At 36.5% G+C, this 20283-nt stretch overlaps 1 long non-coding RNA gene across 1 annotated transcript; it reads left to right on the top strand.

Moving 5' to 3' along the window:
- Positions 1–315: 315 nt before the first annotated feature.
- LOC135965069 (uncharacterized) lies at positions 316–17537 on the top strand. The gene is made up of 3 exons (XR_010577904.1): positions 316–381; positions 14289–14361; positions 17319–17537. It is a non-coding gene; the product is annotated as an uncharacterized lncRNA (long non-coding RNA).
- The last annotated feature ends 2746 nt before the right edge of the window (positions 17538–20283 follow it).

Below are 20283 nucleotides of genomic sequence, written 5' to 3'. Positions count from 1 at the left end.
AAAGTAAAGATAGGCATAGGAAATCACAAGAGTATTGATTGGAGAAGTGATAATGTCCATGAAATCGTCACAGTTCATGTTCAGAGATTGCAGTAAAGACAGGTGTAAGAAATTGTAAAAGTATTATAAAAATTATAAAAGTATTAATTTGGGGAACTAATAAATGCCCATGAAATCTTCACGATGTTTGTTTTTCTGCCATGGCTTCAGCCGGTCCCTCTGTTCAAGGTCCTTGAAACAGGAAAATGTTGGACAGTTTGGAACTTCCTAGTGATTTGTTGAATGGTTTTGCCCAAAATGCTGACAGTGATATGGACAATAAGGTCCAGGCTGAGGTGGTCTCAGATGGAGATGAGGAACTTCTTGGGAACTGGAGCAGAGGTGACTCTTATTATATTTTAGCAAAGAGACTGGTGGCATTTTGCCTTTGGTCTAGGGATTTATGGAACTTTGAACCTGAAAGAGATGATTTAGGGTATCTGGCAGAAGAAATTTCTATTTGCCAAAGCATTCAAGAAGTGACTTGGGTACTGGTAAAGGCATTCAGTTTTATAAGGGAATCAGAGCATAAAAGTTTGGAAAATGTGCAGCCTGACTATGCATTAGAAAAGAAAAACCCATTTTCTGAGGAAGAATTCAAGCTGGCTACAGAAATTTGCCTAAGTAGCAAGGACCCTAAAGTTAATCCCCAAAACCATGGGGAGAATGTCTCCAGGCCATGTCAATGATCCTCAAGGCAGCCCCTGCTAACACAGGCCCAGAGCCCAGGAGGAAAAAGTAGACTGGGCCCAGGGTCCCTGTGCTATGTGTTTTTGTAATTTGTATAAAAATTTAATGTATATGTTGTGTTGACTAAAACTGGAAATAATTAAAAATCATACATACTATGTGATGATATATTTAGACATTTACACTTGTGTGTGTATTTGGGAAAAAGACTACAGGTAAATGTATCCACATTAATAGTATTTCTGGATTGCGGAATTATGGTTTCTTTTCTTTGTACACTTCAGATTTACAAAGCACGGGATAAGCAGGAAGAATTACTTTTATAATCAGCTATGACGGTAAATTTGTTCAAGGTGCAGGCTCATTTTTCCCATGTAACAAAGGAGTGTGCCTTGACCCAATCAGAGCTAAGTGTTGTTTATGTTTTAACTTACATCAATCTGTTTCTTTCATTTATATGAAAAGCACAAGGCATGTCCCAGGTTCATAAAAAGCAAATGAAATCATTGCCCTTTACTGACCTTGCTCTGAATTCAATAAACTAAAAAGAAAGAGGATATTTATGTGAAAGGCCTGATTATCTATTCTACATATGTATATTGAGCATACAGCATTTGCAAGGAATCATTCTAGGTGAAACAGGGAATACAGCAGTGAAAAACACAACCAAAACAACTTCCTTTAAAAAGTTTACATTCTAATGGGAGGAGCAGACATTAGAGTACCAACTGCATATTACTTTAGAGGATAATACATGCCATGGAGATTACAAAAAATAAAACTGAGTACAGGAAATGAATTTAGAAAACGAGTGAAATTTTAAAATGGCTAGTTGCTAGTCAGGGTAAGCTTTATTGAGATGATATTTGCTTTTTATTTTTTGATAATATTTTTACAGCTTTATGTTTAATGAATATCAAACATACCATCAATATATAAAGTGTAAATGAGATGAATTTAACATGTACATGTGCCCATTAAACAATCACCATGAAGGAGATAGTGAACATATCCAACATGCCCAAAGCTTTCCAGTTTCTCTTTATAGTGCACACTCATACCTCTAAGGTGTGAAGTATTGAGTAACACACATACATACAAACACATACTGGGCTACCTCATTGTTTCATGAGCATTTGTTCAAAATGTTATCCTTATGTACATGAATTGTCTCAGAACTTTATTAAAACTTAGCTGATATACATGTATGTAACTATATTAGTACTACATTGTCTTAATTACTATAACTGTAAGTCTTGAGACCAGGTGCTGTTCCCCAAATTTGTTGCCTTTCAAAGCAACCTGCCATTGTAGGTCCTCTGCATATCTATGTAAATATCAGAATGTTAGTTTGTCAGTTTCTAAAAGAAGAAATCCAGCTATGATTTGATTGGGGCTGTTATAGATCAATGTGGGAAGAGTAGAAATCTTAACAATATTGAGATTTATGACTTGTGAATTCCATTTATTCCATTTATTTGTTATCCCAACAATATTTTGTAGTTTTCAGATGTTTCACTTTTTTCAAGTTTATGCCTAAGTACTACACATTTTGATATTTAAAATAATATAAAATACTATAATATTGTGTTTTAATTTTTTTCTCCATTAATTGTCAGGTACCTTTAAATCATAATTTAATTGGATGATACAACTGGATTTTGAAAAAAGTATACATATATGTACATTAAAAATAATGTATTTTTTCTCTGTTTGGCAGACTGACTGCTATCATACCATGTATTAGTCCAAATTCACACTGCTGATAAAGACATATTCGAGATTGAGAAGAAAAAAAGGTTTAATTAGACTTACAGTTCCACATGGCTGGGGAGGCCTCAGAATCATGGTGAGAGGCAAAAGGCACTTCTTACATGGCAGTGGCAAGAGAAAATGAGGAAGAAGCAAAAGCAGAAACCCCTGATAAACCCATCAGATCTCATAACACTTATTCACTATAACAAGAATAATATGGGAAAGACCAGCCCTCATGATTCAATGACCTCCCTCTGGATCCCTCACACTACACGTGGGAATTCTGGGAGATATAATTCAAGTTGAGATTTGGGTGGAGACACAGCCAAACCACGTCATATCATAATGTAAAATTGCACTCAATACTACTCGGCCTGCTCTCAAGGACAATATATCAAAATATATGGCATGTTTCAGTTTATTTAGCATCACAAAACTCTAAAATTGCACTTACTTCTAGAAACCTGGAATAATAATATAAATGCCAGCTCATAGGTAGATATACAGCTACATATGACAATTTTCTAAATGTCAGTCTAACCACTTTTTAATTCTATATTTTCAATGTTTTTCCTCCTCTTGAAACTCACTCACTCTTTTTTATTTTTTATTTCAATAGGTTTTTGGGGAACATGTGGTATTTGGTCACATAAATAAATTATTTAGTGGTGATTTGTGACATTTTGGTGCACCTATCTCCCAAGCAGTATACACTTTACCCAATGTGTAATCTTTTATCCCTCACTCTGCTCCCATGTTTTCCCCCTAGTCCCTAAAGTCCATTGTATTATTCTTGTGATTCTGTATCCTCATAGCTTAGCTCCCATTTATGAGTAAAAATATATGATATTTGGTTTTCCATTCCTGAGTTATTTCACTTAGAATAATAGTCTCCAATTCCATCCAGATTGCTGTGAGTGGCATTATTTCATTCCTTTTTATGACCGAGTAGTATTCCATGGAGTATATGTATATATACCAGGTTTTCTTTTCTTTTCTTTCTTTCTTTTTTTCTTTTCTTTTTTCTTTTTTTTTTTTTTTTTTTTGAGACAGAGTCTCGTTCTGTCGTCCAGGCTGGAGTGCAGTGGCGTGATCTCAGCTCACTGCAAGCTCGGCCTCCTGGGTTCACACCATTCTCCTGCCTCAGCCTCCTGAGCAGCTGGGACTACAGGTGCCCACCACCATGCCCGGCTAATTTTTTCATATTTTTAGTAGAGATGGGGTTTCACCATGTTAGCCAGGATGGTCTTGATCTCCTGATGTCATGATCCACCCGCCTCAGCCTCTGAAAGTGCTGGGATTACAGGCGTGAGCCACCGCACCCAGCCCCAGATTTTCTTTATCCCCTCTCTGATGGATGGGTATTTGAGCTGGTTCCATACTTTTGCAATTGCAAATTGTGCTGCTGTAAACATGCGTGTGCAAGTGTTTTGTTCATATAATGACTTATTTTCCTCGAAGTAGATAACTAGTATTGGGACTGCTGGATCAAATGTAGCCAACTGATCTTCAATAAAGCAAACAGAAACAAAGTGGGGAAAGGACACCCTATTCAACAAATGGTGCTGGGATAATTAGCAAGCCACATGTAGAAGAATGAAACTGGATCCTCATCTCTCACCTTACACAAAAATCAACTTAAGATGGAAGACTTAAAGACCTGAAACAATAAAAATTCTAGAAGATAACGTTGGAAAAACCCTCGTAGACACTGGTGTAGGCAAAAGGCTTTATAACCAAGAACCAAAAGACAAATGCAACAAAAACAAAGATAAATAGATGGGACTTAATTAAACTAAAAAGCTTCTGCAGAGCAAAATAAACCATCAGCAGAGTTAACAGACAACCCACAGAGTGGGGGAAAATCTTCAGAATCTATACATCCAACAAAGGACTAATATCCAGAATTTACAAAGAACTCAAATCAGCAAGAACAAAGCGAACAATCCCATCAAAAAGTGGGCTAAAGACTTAAATAGACAATTCTCAAAAGAAGAAATGGCCAACAAGCATGGAAAAATGCTCAACATCACTAATTATCAGGGAAATGAAAATCAAAACCACAATGAAATACCACCTTACTCCTGCAAGAATGGCCATAATCAAAAAAATAAAAAAAAAATAGATGTTGGTGTGGATGTGGTAAAAAGGGAACACTTTTATACTGTTGGTGGAAATGTAAACTAGTACAAGCACTATGGAAAACTGTGGAGATTCCTTAAAGAGATGACATTTGAATAAGAACTTGAAGTGAAAGTAGAAAATGTATAGCAATCTGGCAGAAGAGTGTTCCAAGAATATGGAACAGCCTGTGTGATAACTCTGAGGCAAGGATGTGCCTATCATGAGCAAGCAAGAACAAGGAGGCCAGTGTTCCTAAAACAGAATGAGCGAGGAGGACAAATAATAGGTGATGAGGTCAGAGGTAATTAGGGACCAGATACCATGGCCTTGAAGGTTGTAGTAAAAACTTTAACTTTTATTTTGGTAAGAGGAGTGAGGTAATCTAGCTTAACATTTTAAAGTATCAAGCAGTTGCTGTGTGGAGAACAGATTGTAGTAGGACAAATATACCAGCAGGAAGACCAGTTAGGAATCTAATGCAGTAACCCAGGTGAGAGGTGAGGATGCCTTGGTCAGAGTTGCTAGCAGTAGAAGCAGTGAGAAGTGGTAAGAGTCTATATATATTTTAAAGATAGAGCCAAAAGCATCTTTTGTCTGTGGAGATGGAGAGACCTTAAGAATGACTCCAAAGATTTTAACCTCAGCACCTGGATGGATAGAGTTGTCATTACTTGAGATAGAAGAGAGCATGTGTATAATACATTTTCGTAAAGCACAGGAAATTCTGGTACATGCAGATCAACATGAGTTTTAAGCATTCCACTGGAAATAATGAGTCAGCACTGGCTACACAAGTCTGGATTTCAGAAGAAAAAGGCTTTTTGGCTAGAAATGCAATTTTGGAAATTGTTGACATATATAGCATTCTAAAATTTTGTGGACAGATGTCAGGACTTAGGCGTACGGCATACCAGCTCTTAGAGTTCAGTTTGATGCAGTAAAATCAGCAAACGGAACTGAGAAGGAGGACTAACATAGGGTAGGAGGAGTAAGTAAAACTAGAAATGAAAATCTCTGAAGGAAGAGAGAATGATGAAATGTGCCGAATGGGGTCTGTTTGATATAAAATAAGAGGGAGGTGAATTAGAGTAAATACAGACAGGTCCTTCAAAGAATTATAAATGGGTAAGAAATGTGCCAGTAAATAGAACAGAAAGTGTAAGAAAAGGAAGAAGGCTCTTGTTTGTTTGTTTTGAGAAGAAATAATATATTTATGTACTCTTGGGAATGATCTATTAGTGAAAACAAATAGTAAATGAGAAAGAGAATGTGGAGCAAAGTCCTTGAGTGAGTGTCCTAGTGCTTAATTGAGGCGAGTCCAAGTAGAGAGGCAAAGATTAATGTAGATTCTTACAGATAGTGTTGGGATGGGTGGCAATTCTCTTCTGACTGTTTCAATTTTCTCAGTGCCGAAGGAGATTAAATTTCAGACTGTACATACATGTATACATTTAACACATTGAGCATGTTTTGTGTGCTGAATACTATCGTAGGCCTTGAGGTGACTATGTCATCAGATGTTCTTGCCCTCAGAAAATTTGCACTCTAATGAAGATGTACAATTAAACCTAAACAAATTGTAAATGTTATGAGAAATGTTTGGTTTCTATGGAAGTACACAAAAAGGGCATTTAATTCACTTGGCCATGGGTGGCACTAGAGAAATTTTCCCTCACAAAGTAATCTCTAAGTTGAAATGTGACTATTGAATAGTGGTAGAGAAGCTGTAAATGGTACTTCAGATAGAAGGAATAGTGAATGGAAAGGCTGAAATGTGAGAGCTAATATGGCAGTTAAAGGAAATGGCAATGATGGTAAAAGTAAAAAGGTTGATGGAAAGAGTAACTGAGGTTGAAAGACTGGCAGGGGCAAGATTATGTATCCATGTAGAAGAGTTTGAAATTTCTCCTTTGAACATTTGGAAGGAACTTAAACAGTGAGAAGTTATGGACAGATTTGCATTTACACTCTAGAAAGAGCCTTGGCTCAAGTGTGACAAATGGAATGGGGTGAATTGAGGGGAAGTCAAGGAGAGCAGGTGAGAGACTATTTCAATAGACAAGGTGAGAGGCGGTGTGTTGGAAGACTAGTAGTCACGGTGTTGCAGGAAAGTGGGTCCACTCGAGCATATTCAGGAAGAAGAATCAAGTGGGTTTGAATGTGGATGATTGAGTGAAGAAAATCAAGCGTCACTAAGCATATGGCTTCGTGGTAACTTTAAATGAAATAAGATAACAGAGGTTTTTGGGGAAAAGTGCTGGATTAAACTTTTGACAATGCTATGTGATGCCCAAGTGGAGTTTTTGAAAGAGACAGAAATGAGTCTAAAATTCAAGGAAAGTTGTTGTTTGATTTAAATTATAAATTTGGTAGTCATCGGCATAGCTATTATTCAGTTTCTAACCAACTGCAAAGAAAAATATAAAAACTTCGAAGAACAAATAGGCCAACAAATTGACATTCAGGTCACTGTTAACTTTTCTTATCACTAAGCCTGAGGCCATTGTCCTTTTATTCAGGTTTTCCTTTGTTCTTTAGAGGGTGAATTAGCATGTTCTTTTTATGTTTCCATATAGAATTCTCATGCATTTTGAAGTGAAAGGGTTGTAAGTGTCATATATATTTTTCCTTGGCATTTTTATTTTCTTCGAATAAGGAACATTTCACTATAAAGCATTTATAACAAACCTGATTTTGTAGGTCATATTCTCCAGCTACTAATTTTCCATAAAAATTTGCTTGAGGGAAAAAAAAGGAAAAACACTTTTTATTAGGATTTGAGCTAAACTGAGTTAGCTTGTTCATGGTCAAGAAGTCATTTATTGCTGATATGGCCTCTGCTGCTGAAGGTCTTTCTCCGTAAATCTAGCACATCCTGTGAAAGGTTAATGCTGCAGTTTAGCAGCCAATGCTATCCAAAGTGTAGTGAAAATTAGCATACTTTTTTTTACTTAGTTATGTGTATGCATATCAAGAGTCTTTTTAAAATTCAGACTCGAAATAATCCAACATTAAATAAATAAATAAAAATAATTGATTGTGTCATGCATTATGCTAGAGTTTTATATTCCTAAACTCATTTAAGGTTCTCAATCATACTTGCCAATTGGTATTGTTATATTTAATAATGTAAATGAAGAAAATGGGTGCCTGAAAGGTAGGTCTTTCTCCAGAAGTGACAAATAAGTCATAATTCCCAAGTCCAAAACATCAAAAAAAAAAAAAAAAAGCAAAACATTATGGATAAATAATAAATAATACTCTAGGAAGTCTTGAACATTCGTCATTGTGCGAGCAGAGGGTCATTGAGAACTGGCTCTGAGAATCCCAAGAATTTTTCTTGCTGTCCTTTTGTTTATTGTCATTGTGTGCATTTCCCTGATGCTTCGGAAATAATTTGGAGCCTTTACAATGAAAGATGAGATCTTCATTGTGACAGAACAACAATCTAATTTATCTCTGACGTGGTTCCCCCTTTACCCAGCATAAACCGAGTGCCAGCTTAATGATGTCATTCCCTATAATGTAGAATATCAAACAAGGAAGAAGTCATTTGGGGTCTGCACTGGGGAAAATAATGAACCATGTCTTTCAGTTTCTTGTGAGCAACACTGCAAAGGTTCTTAAATTTATCCCTAGGGTTTCTAAAAGGTAGAGATTGAGTATTGCACAGAACTAGTGTAACTAGCCTCACAGGATCATTCTAAAGATAAAATGAGATAATTTGAGTAATGAGATCTAGCATAGTGACTTGAACTTAATATAGGATTTTCTTATTTTTTTCTTTCTATTTTTTCTGTTTCTAGGTTGATTACTTCAGGCTAGAAAAATACCTTTGAATTTTGAAAGAAAATCTGTGTGTGTGTGTGTGTGTGTGTGTGTGTGTGTGTGTGTGTGTTTTGCAACTTTGGCTCTCCAAAAGGAAAAGTATAAAATTTTCTAGTTTCAGTTTTCTATACCCTAAGATTTAATTTCATCTAGGCCTGGAAAGAATAAAGCAAACTTTCAAATCCGCTGAAGTCAAAAGATTAAAATATCTGTGCTAAAAATACATAAGCAAAAACAGCAACAACCACAATATTCTAATGAAATGTAATAAGTATAAAATAAACTTATATAAAATAAAAAAAGATAAAACAATAGAAAGGAATAAGCTAACAGAAGCTTTAAGCAATGTTACCCAATGAGAGTTTTGAAGGAATTTTGGAATTTTCAGGAGTTTATATGAAAAAGTGTAAGTTTGGGAAAGAGAAAATTATGGGCAGATACCGAAGGCATAAACCATGTAGCATGTTTGGGAAGCTTCACAGAATTTGGCACTGGTGAAATAAAAGGGACAAAATTCTACATTGAGGCTGAGTTCTGATTGTGGTCTACCTTCTGTGCAAAGGAACTGGACTTTTCCCTCAGAACAAGGAGAGCCTTTGGGGAGCTGTAATCATAGGAATGCCAGAATCTGGCCTAGACTTAAAGATTAATTTTGGGTCAGGATAGAGTTGCTCAAATTCAAAGCCAAGTTTTATTGTTGACTCCTTTCCACCCCTTACAACCTCCCATAGCAAATGAAGACAACAATCTGTTCATTTGACTCATTAAATATATTTTGAAGCTGCCTCTTCCTGTCTATTGCTTCTGACACAATCCTGATCTGAGCCACCATCACATGTTACTTGGATGTTTTAACTGCTTTTCTGACTTGTCTCTCAAGAAACCCTTTATCCCCAGATCCAATCTATACAACACCTAAATGTCTTTTTAAACTACAAATCTGATCATGTGACTCCTTTGTTTGAAACCATTCAGTGCCTTCTTCTAACACTTAAAACTGTGCAAAATAATCTACAAGTCCAGGAGAAATCTGGCTACATTCTCTCTTCAGATCTACTCTGTACCACTGACCCCCTGGTTTCCCAAACTCCAGCCAGATTATACTTTGCTCAGCCCTTGGCTCCAACAGTACTAATTCTGCCTAGATGCTATTCCTCCTGATGGGAACACCTCTTCCCAACATCACCTAGCAACATCAACCCTGCCTTCCCTTCAGCTTCAGACTGCTTTTTCCCTACTCCTCATCATGCCTGCAGTTACCTATCCAATGCTTATCTTCCTGGCTCAACTGGAAATATGCAGGGGCCTTGTCTTATTTGCTGGCGAAACCCACATTAATAGCATAGCACCTATCGTGTTGTAGATACTTAATGAACTTCTACCAAACAAATGTGCTGAATAAATGAATAAAGTGACTTGCTGTCACTGTGCTACAAAGCCACAGAAAGCATCATCTCTTGTCCTCAGAGAACTCACAATCCACCCGGTGAGAGAATAATGAACAAAACGTAAGTCGATGTTTTATCCTCCTTCATAGGGACAAGCAGGTGCCATGGTAACACAGAGGAAAGAGTGAATAAAGAAATATATTTGTGGCAGAGGTGAAATTTGAATTAGTTCTGAGAGGAAGCATTAAAGACACTGTAGTCAAGCTGTCAGAACCTCAGGAAAAGGAAGGAGGCAAGGATGCGTGCAATATAAAATATATCATGAGTCATTACTGTCCATGGACCCAATAATTACATATTTGAGCATTCGATGGTGACATAAAAAAGCATGGAGAAGAGTAATAGGTTTTATTTCCCTGAAGTAGAAAGAAGTGTGAATTGTCTGTGCTGTGAAGCTGGTGTGCAGAGTGGTTACTTTGGTAGTGAGTGAGCCCAATTGTCTGCCAAGCATCCTTATTGCTTAATGGTATCACAGTTTTAAAATGTATTGCCATACACACATTCATAGTTTAATTTACTACATCTGATATGTTGTATATGGTATGTAGATACTGGAACATCTTACAGCATAACTATTAATTTGAAGAAGCCCAATCTAAATGTTAAAATATATATCATGTATACCTAGTAAATATATACATGCTCATATATGTATAGTCATATGCATAGAGTATATAGTAATAAAATAATCCTATTATTTATCTTATACTACACTAAATATTTTTCACACTTTCTCTAATATTATTTTCACAATATTCCCCAAGATACTGATGTTCACATACCCATTATACAGATTAGGAAACTAAAGTTTGATAAACCATGTCCTTTATCTGAGGGTTAGAACGAGGATTTTAACTCATGTTTTCCAGCTCCATAGCACATTCCCTAATATGATACACTGCCAAAATAAATACATTTGATATTTAATTATACAATAGAAATGAGGAAAAATGTTAAGGTTTTTCAATGCAATAAATGAGAGAGGCAATATTCTTTTGGCATAGTTATGGCAGATAATGATAATGGTCCTTAAGATTCAAAGGCAACCTCCTGCATGTGTGTTGAGTTTGATGGTTTTACTTTCAGCAGGAAGCACAGCCTGCACAACTAAGCTTTCCCACTGCTGAGATTAATTTCAGGTATCAGAGGTGTACTGGTGTGCACTGATGGCTGGATCTAATGCTCCTGGAGGCACACCTATTCCTCATATCATGATCAGTCTTTTCTGTTTGCCTTCTATGTGTAAAATAGATTAAGCTTCCTTGGTATTGTCTTATAAAATATATTACAGAGAACTTAAAGTGAAATTGCTTTGTATTGTAGAATAAAGGAAAAAAGCCAGATCAGAGTATTTGCAAATATGCATATTCTTTTCATGTTTGTGGTTTTATTCTTTGATTTAAAAAACATTAAAACATCTGTCCCACTCTAGGCCGTTTATATAAGTTGATTCATCCTTGCAGATCAGAAGGCCAGTGATAATAGCAAAAGTAGAGGGATGTTTAATACTTTCCTAGTAACTTTGCAGCTCTCTTCTCTATATCTCTTATTCTTTGCTTTTCTACATATACATTTCCATTGGTCCACTGCTCCCATTTAGCTCATGAGACATCCTACCGGACCTGTGATCTGATTGGTCCCTAGGTTAAGTTTACTGAAAGTTTTAGAGAAGGGCTTCACCACAGAACACTTCTAGACTTAGTCTGACTGCCTATCCTGATGTTCTTCCCATCAGTGTGAGCAGATTTAACATATTAATGATGCTTGGTGCTAGGGATTGTGGGAATAAAAGAACTCACCTATGTGAGATGAGGCAGAGCTTGTTTAGTCACTTATTTTATCAGAGCTTTCTAAAGTAAGGGAATCAGCCATCATCACTGTGTTAGCTAGAAACTCATAGGTAGGCAGGGCAGTGGAAAACATCATAGTGAACAGAAGAGAAGGGTTCAAGTATGCTTTGATTTGTGGTGGTTGGCATGAAGAAGCTGCAGTTGTGCTAACTAGAAGCAGGGCGTCCCCTGTAATTGGTTTGGGGAGCATATTGGCTTTTTCTGGTTGGTCCTGAGGTGGAAACAAAAATAAGGGAAGCTGTAGTCATTGAATAAATCCTATCTGTTCTGGGTCAATTGCTGCAGAGCTTTTGGTTTGGTTTCCTGGGGCTGATTGCTGCTGAGATTAGGGATAAGAGTACAGAGGTGATGTTAGTTGGAAAGGGGAACCTTTATGGGGAAGAATCAAGATTCAGCCATCCCTGAGTTTGAAGGATTAGTAGAAGTTTGCCAAATACCCATACAAGGAAAGTGTGTCACAGAGAGAACAGCAGGCACAGAAGTGTGAAACAACAAGGCATGTGAAAGGGGCCTGACTATATTTTGGAGTTTTGAGAATATGACTAGAGCCAAGTCCCACAGAGCCTTATACACAAGGCAAAGGAGTTCAGTTAACCCTAAAATGAATAAGGATCTAAAAGGAATTCTCAGCCCAGGAGTAGTGCTGTCAAGCTTGCTAAGTGACAAAATATGCTGGACAGGGGGTAGCTATTTATGAAAAACGCCTTGGGGTATCTCGGACTCAATGACTAGAGAAACAGTCAAGTCAAGGTCAGTAACAAGATACTGAGATGAACAATACCAACTCAGGTAAAGAGAGGATTATAGGAGTATTGGAAACAAGATTTATATTCGGGACATAGACAAGTCACGTGAGGTAGCAGCGCACAGAAACAAGAACAAGAAAGGCAGGTTAGGCTGGTTCAGCTCCAGAAGTCAACATCTTGCCCTCATGAGGCTATTTTAAAAGGACTCAATATGAACCATTCTGCTCATACTGGTCAACATCTTTAAAGTGCTGCTAAGCACCTGACGCGTAAGGCTGAATTGGATGCACATTTTGAGTACGTAAAACTCTTTGCAAAGATAATTGTAATTGTCCTGTTTCTATAATTAGTATTTATAATTACAACACAAGAAATCAGTGTCCAGAGATAAATACATGATAAACAATATTAAAATGTTTAATCCAGTAGTTTTAGATGAGAATTTCTTTAAGCTAGTGACCCCAGATGTCACGCTTTAGAACAGGGGTTTGGAAACTATGGTCCCCAGGCAAAATCAGGCATGCAGCATTTTTGAGAAGGTCTGTTGGAACACAGTCATATCCACTTATTTATGTGTTGTTTATAGCTACTTTCGTACCACAACAGCAGGGCTGAATCACTGCAACAGAAATTGTATAGTCTGTAAAGGCTAAAATATTTGCTATCTGGGTTTTTTTTTTTCTTCCCTCAAGATGGAGTCTTGCTTTGTTACCAAGGCTGGAGTGTAGTGGTGTGATCTCGGCTCATTGCAACCTCCGCCTCCCGGATTCAAGCAGTTCTCCTGCCTCAGCCTCCAGAGTAGCTGGGATTACAGGCACCAGCCACCATGCCCGGCTAATTTTTGTATTTTTAGTAGAAAAGGAGTTTCACCATGTTGGCCAGGTTGGTCTCAATCTCCTGACCTCGTGATGCACCTGGCTTGGTCTCCCAAAGTGCTGGGATTACAGGCGTGAGCCACTGCTCCTGGCCTGCTATCTGGCTTTTCACAGAAAAAGTTTCCCAGCCTTTGACTTAGAACCCAGGGCAAATGGAACAAAATGTATTCGAATTACTTGACATGAAAATAAACATAATATATGAATCCTATCTATTGTGCGTAATCTTCATAGGAGGTAATATCAGTCCCATGGTGTAGAAGAGGAAGGGGAGGCTCAGAGAGGTTAAGTAATATTTTGAGCAGAATATAACAAATATCCAAAGTATGATTTTGACTTATGTCTAACTAGCTTCAAAGTCTTTCTACTTTGTCAGATTCTCCCAGTTGTAACTTGCTATTTAATTTAGCAAATATTGAATATTTACTTCCCCAGTACCTGGTAAGTCACTGAGGTAGGTTCTATAGAGGTAAACTTGCCTTCAAGAAACTAAAATCTAGTGAAAGAACCAGAGAACTAGATAAACATGGCAAAGCAAGAACAAAGGCAGGCCATATAGGTTAATCGAGTGTAGAAGTTAAGAACCTGCCTGTCTTGAAGTTCTAGATCTACTACAGGTAAGCTGGGCAACAAATCTAGTTATGGAATCTTTCTGTCATGCAACTTTCATGTCCATTTGGAAAAGATGATAGTTACTTGTCTTATGAAGATTGTGAGGAATAATGCATTATTTTATTTAATGTATACTACTGAGCATCTACTAGATACTCAAATATGTCTTGATTTGTATCTAAATTTATATGCTATAAAATCATGTAGAAAATGAGGAGTCATTATCTAATTTTAAGTAGGAAAAATGTGAGTCGATACTAATACTAAAAACTAGTAATTTACTCAATGTCAGGCAATGTTACCAGTGTTTTACGTTTTCAGAAAACAATTATGAGATAATTATGAAGAAAACAATTCTTCACTTTTCAAGAAAGAAAACCAAGGCAATGAGAAAGTAAGTAACTGGCCCACCCAAGGTGGATATGTTAGTGGATTTCCTATTCTCGACTTCTAGTCAAACACTATCAAAATTGACAACTAAAGAAATAATGAAATGCAATAAAATATTTATAGCATTTAAGAGGATAAATTAGTTTCTTAATGTCTAGATTTTATATTAAGTAAAGAGCTTGCAGAAAAAGTAACTGACAGTTGATGATTTTGATTATAATCAGTCAGATTTTTTCCATATTTGAGCAAAAATTGCAATTCACTTATCCAGTGAATTAATTCACTTATCCAGTGCTTTCAGTGTAGATTCGCTGAGTCATGTAACTTATGTCATTTCTTATAAATTGAGATGAAAAATGAAGAAATGATTGATTTATCTTAAAACAGTTCTATGTTGATAATATAAAAACTGACATGTTCATCTAAAATGTTTGATAAGTTGCATTATACATGATTCATATCTTATGTATAACTTATATATGATATTTGATTTGGTTTATACACAAAGGAACAAATGTTTCTGTATAAGAAAGTTATTTTGCTTATTATAGAATTTAAAACTAAAATGATTCTTCCACGATGTCCATTTAACAATTTAAATTTAGGAAACAACTGGCATGTTCGATGAGTATTTACTTTGTATAATTGTGTTTGACATTTTAGTGCATTCCCTTTAGCAGTTTATTTCAGCAACCAACGCATGTGAACTTGTTTCTCGCTAAACGTTTATTTTAGCAAAGTTTTAGACCTCCAGATTTTAAGAAAAATTGCCCAGGCTGGAGTGTTGTGGCGTGATCTTGGCTCACTGCAAGCTCCACCTCCCGGGTTCAAGCCATTCTCCTGCCGCAGCCTCCCGAGTAGTTGGGAGTACAGGGGCCCGCTACTACGCCCAGTGAATTGTTTTTCTTGTATCTTTAGTAGAGACAGGGTTTCACCATGTTAGCCAGGATGGTCGTCATCTCCTGGTCTGGTGATCTGCCTGCCTTGGCCTTCCAAAGTGCTGGTATTACAGGCGTGGGGCCACAGTGCCCGGCCAAAAGTGTGGTTTTTTAAACTGTGAAAACACAAATGTACCACTGAGAACCCAAAGAAAATTGGACTGTTTAGTTTTGTGATTTGATGTCTGAAAAATAAAATTCTTTAGTTTCCTTTCATTTTTCCTCAGAGAATATAAACTGTGTTGTGATGTCAAACTCATTCTAAGTTTTGATGCCCATGGGCAAATTGTTTGCTCTAATTAAAACAAAATGAAGACAAATCTCTCACACGTAAATCTTTGATGGTGGGAAATGTAGCTTCATGTTTTTAAAGTCTTCCCAGAAGTCGAAATGCCTTTCAATCTGGTAACTCTACTTTTTATAGCTACCTAAAATAATTATTAAGGCATATTTGATATACTGAAATCAATTTATATTTGTGTTTTGTTTAATAATTGGTATCCGTGGGACCATTTGCTGTAAATATCCTATATTTTTAAAATATAGGATTTTTTTTAAAAAAAAAACTTTGTTTAAAGATATGCAGAAAAATATTTATACTTAAAAATATAAACTCCATTAACAAAAATTGTTCAACAAATCTCTATTAATTCAATACATTGTATGCTTAATTTTCACAGTCAATTTTTCCTTTTCTTCTCTTTAATGATGTGATGTTATTCAATGTCTTCTGAAAACTTGAGCATAGGAAGTTGAAAGTGTATAAAGTAAAACAAATTGTAAGGAGAGAATTTAGAATGCTAATTTTTGAAGGGGAAATATAAATTTTACAACTCTTAGTTTGCATTTTAAATTTATGTTATTACCTGTATTTAAGTATTTAAGTTGATTTTCACCAGTGTGTTAGTGTGTTTGTGTTGTTGTAAAAGAAATACCTAATACTGGGTCATTTATAGAGAAAATAGATTTATTTGGCCATTGGTTCTGCAGATTGTACACAATGCATAGTGCCAGCAACTGCTTGTGGTGAAGGCCTCAGTAAGATTCCAGTCATGGCAGAATTTGAAGGGGAGCCAGCATGTCACTGGGCAAGAGAGGGAGCAAGAGAGAAAGGGAAGGTGCCACATTCTTTTAAACAACTAGATCTCCTGTAAACTCTACCACTCATTACCCAAGGGAGAGAATCAAGCCATTCATGAGGGATTTGCTCCTGTGACCTAATACCTCCCACAAGGCCCCACATCCAACAATACAGGTCACATTTTAATATGAGATTTGGAAGGGATAAAACATCCAAACCATATCAACTGTTCACTGCTAACTACTAAATCAAAGAGTTACTTTTTTACAGACAATGTATTATTTTTTTCTTCATTCAAAAGAAAAATACTTGATTGGACCTTATGAGGAGAAAATGTGAATCTCTTACAGTTTTTAATTAAATAAAATAATTTGAGGCTATTTTTATAAATTAAGGCCATCAAGAAGGACTCTAGACTCTGAAAAGATTCCAGACATTTTCTATAAACATATTTTTATATATGTTTATATTTATATGTTTATACATATGTTTTTATACACACACATATATATACACATATACATACATACATACATACGTGTGTGTGTGTGTGTGTGTGTATAGTTATTTTCATAGTAGATTTACACCACTGCCATCTGGGAGTAATTCCCTTATTCAATACAGAAGGATTTCTCATCCTTCTAAATATTTTCTTCTAGCTCAGAGTGCCTATGGCCAAAAACAAGAGATTTTAAAACAACAAAAACAAAAAATTCTGCATCCCCATATGGGTTAGCTTTCTTTTCTAGTCTTTTTACTTGAGTTAAAATATTTCCTTTGAATTTAGACTGACAAAGATATTGAAGGACATCTAATGTCATTTAGAGCACTGCTCCTGTGCTCTTGTTCAGTAGTTCCTCAAGTGGAGGTGATTGGAGATACTAGAAGAAAGGAATAAACTAGGGTAGCTCATATCACCCATTCCGTGTTTTTTCTCTTTAGGATGTCCCAGCCTGAAGTGAAATTGAATTCTGTTCTGCCTCTGCTGTGCTGTAAATTTAGCAATAAAGTTTCTGCTCCATGTGTGACCGAGTAGGTAAGGGTGCCCTGTAATGGAGTGTAGTGTAGGAAAATCCCTGTTGCTAAGCACCGCGCCAACAACACCATGAACTACAAAGCTCACATGTTTATTTCATTATGCTTTACTTCTATGTCTATCTTGAATTGCTCTGTATTCAGAGAAAACACAAAGGTAAGTTGTTAACATTCTTCATTGCAACAAATTTTTTAGAACTAATTCTATGTTGAGGAGTGTCTTCAATTTTAACCAAAACCCTTTGATAAATTACAGAGTTGCTGAATTTATCTAGATCTAAATCTTAAACTGTATCTATCATATAGATTTATATGATATATCAAGAGCTATTATCAGGGATATATACTTGAATCCTTTTACAATTTTCATAATGCAACCAGAAAGTGACCCTTGAGATCCTTGAGAATGATTATATAAACATACCTCAATTTGGTGTCTCCAGCCTAATTATCACAGTTAAAATTTTGGTATCAAAATGGAACAAAGATAATAAGACTTGTAAAGCAGCAGACCTTACAAAATGTTAAAAACAATTTTATTTACATAGTGCATCCACACAGACCTAATTATATATATTAAACCTAATGTTTAACATTATTAGCAAGTCAGAGAATTTAGAAAAATCAGTTAGACATAATTTTAGATAAAATAAGTATTAATATTAGTCATTAATATTAATCCCTATTTGATTAAATGACTCTATATGAAAATAACTGTCTTTGAATTATTTTCAGCTCACAAATTTTTAATGAAAGGAGATGGTGGCTGTGCCCATTGGCTCATGCCTGTAATGACAGTTCTTTGGGAGGCCAAAGTGGGCGGATCACTTGAGGTCAGGAATTCGAGACCAGCCTGGCCAACATGGTGAAACTCTCTCTCTACTAAAAATATAAAAATTAGCTGGTCCTTGTGGTGGATGCCTGTAATCCCAGCTACTCAGGAGGCTGAGGCAGGAGAATCACTTGAACAGGGGAAGCGGAGGTTGCAGTGAGCCGAGATCATGCTACTTCATTCCAACCTTGGTGACAGATCAAAACTCTGTCTCAAAAAAATAAATAAGGAGATGGTGTGTAATCAACATTTTGGGCCCCTCTTGTTAGCTAATATGTTTAAGTCTAGGTCAAGATAGAAACCGACCCAGATTATTAGCATGTTTCAGTGCATAATACTTTAAAATAATTCAACACTGACACATAATACTATACTATTCCACTTAGATATAAACAGATGGTAAGAGAAATCTCATGTTCTTATCCTGGCATGGTGGCTTACACCTGTAATCCTAGCACTTTGGGAAGCCAAGTTGGGAAGATCCCTTGAGCCCAGGAGTTTGAAACCAGACTGGGTAACATAGTGAGACCTATCTCTACAGAAAATTTAAAAACTAGCTGGGCGTTGTGGCAAGCACCTTAGTCCTAGCCACTGGGGTTGTTGAGGTGAGAGAATTTCTTATCCCAGGAGTTCAAGGCTACAGTGAGCTATGATCACATCACTGCACCCCAGCTTGGGTGATACAGTGAGACCCTGTCTCTTAAATAAACAAAAAATAATCCCAGAACTCTAATGTTCTTATAGGACTTTTAATAATTAGCCGGGCATGGTGGTACATGCCTATAGTCCCAGCTACTTGGAAGGCTGAGACACGAGAATCGCTGAAGCCTGGGAGGCAGAGATTTCAGTGAGCTGAGATCATGCCACTGTGCTCCAGCCTGGATGATAGAGCGAAACTCTGTCTGAAAATAAATGAATGAATGAATGAATGAATGTATAATGAAAGTTTTAACTTAACAAATTTTATTTATGCCTCACATTGATGAAATTATAAGAACTAATAATACTAATATACATATATTTTACAAAAAAGTTTTTTTTAAATTAAACCCTTATGATATACAAAGTTATTAATTAATTAATTATTTATTTATTTATTTTGAGATGGAGTCTTGCTTTCACCAGGCTGGAGTGCAGTGGTGCGATCTTGGCTCACTGCAACTTCTGCCTCTTGGGTTCAAGCGATTCTCCTGCCTCAGCCTCCCGAGTAGCTAGGACTACAGGCCTGTGTCACCACGCCCAGCTAATATTTGTGTTTTTAGTACACATGGGGTTTCACCATGTTGGCCAGGATGGTCTTGATCTCTTGACCTCGTGATCCACCTGCCTCAGCCTCCCAAAGTGCTGAGATTACAGGGATGAACCACCACACTCGGCTGCAAGGTGACTTAAATTAATCAACAATTTAATCTTAATGCACAATTTTTGTCATTTGTAATATTTTCCAATAGCTTATCTGAAATCGTTAGGATCAGATTTCAAACTAAGATTTCAAAGTCAGATTTCTTTGAAATCACAATTCAAAAATATTTAGATTTTAGAAAGGTAATGTGATAAATATACTGCATATTATGGAATATCCCTAGTGGCAAATCATATGAATAATCACATGAACTGGGATCAGTAAAGACTACCCCTGGCTGGGTGCGGTGGCTCACACCTGTAATCCTAGCACTTTGGGAGGTTGAGGTGGGTGGATCACCTGAGGTCAGGAATTTGAGACCTGCCTGGCCAACATGGTGAAACTTTGTCTCTATTAACAATTAGCTGAGTGTGGTGGCAGGTGCCTTAATCCCAGCTACACGGGAGGCTGAGGCAAGAGAATTGCTTGAACCCAAGAGGTGGAGGTTGCACTGAGCCGAGATTGCGCCATTGCACTCCAGCCTGGGCAACAGAGCAAAAACTCCATCTAAAAAAAATAAGACTATAAATACCCCTACATCAGCATAGATCAGATTTTACCAAACTTATGTTTAGGTATTCATAAATGTTAAATTTTGTAATTCCATGTGAAGAATTGTAGATCTGCATATATTTTCA

Source organism: Macaca fascicularis, chromosome 9 (assembly GCF_037993035.2).
Source record: "Macaca fascicularis isolate 582-1 chromosome 9, T2T-MFA8v1.1".
NCBI classification, from domain to species: domain Eukaryota; kingdom Metazoa; phylum Chordata; class Mammalia; order Primates; family Cercopithecidae; genus Macaca; species Macaca fascicularis.
This window is presented reverse-complemented; position numbering and strand designations above follow the sequence as displayed.